The 571-nt window shown below is 36.1% G+C and overlaps 1 protein-coding gene across 1 annotated transcript in view; it reads right to left on the reverse strand.

The window, feature by feature from the left end:
- Positions 1-236, reverse strand: part of LOC113820128 (spermatogenesis-associated protein 20) — a gene marked incomplete at its 3' end in the record, with an annotated part of 17823 nt that extends 17587 nt beyond the window's left edge. Inside the window, 1 exon segment of the mRNA XM_070115907.1 lies at positions 171-236.
- Positions 237-571: the final 335 nt, after the last annotated feature.

The raw sequence follows: 571 nt of genomic DNA on the forward strand, positions 1-571 counted from the left end.
CATAGCCACTTAAATGAACTGTGTTATGCCCCTTTACCATTCCCCAGAAAATAACCTGTATCATTATTTTTAGTGTAGACTGTTCATGAGTATCAAGTGACAGCTAATCCATTCCTAAGACTAGTATCGCCCTAGTGTTACAACAAAATCAAGCACTCTTGGATGCTCACATGTTATTGCCGTCTCCACTTGTTTTCTCTAGTTCAGGGCTGCCAAGATTACATAAATTATTAAAGCTCAAAATGTTAACAGTATTTCTTCCTGTAAATCAAACATACGAATATGCTCTGACCAAAATGTTATTATTTTCATTCATATTGCCGCGTATTGACAATAATGAACTAAACAGAACGATACTCTATCTATGGAAATTTCTTTCATTGACAGTTGGTACTCCTGTGTAGACTACGAAGCCATCCCTGATCTTCAATGATTTTAACACAACAGCGTTCATTTTCTGGAACCCTTTACTATATACTGTAGAGGGAGAATGTAATGTAATGTGATACACATCTCCAAATGTAGGGCCATTCAAGACATAATATAAGCATGCCATTTAATCTTGTTGCGT

The sequence above is a fragment of the Penaeus vannamei genome, chromosome 38, assembly GCF_042767895.1.
Source record: "Penaeus vannamei isolate JL-2024 chromosome 38, ASM4276789v1, whole genome shotgun sequence".
NCBI lineage: Eukaryota > Metazoa > Arthropoda > Malacostraca > Decapoda > Penaeidae > Penaeus > Penaeus vannamei.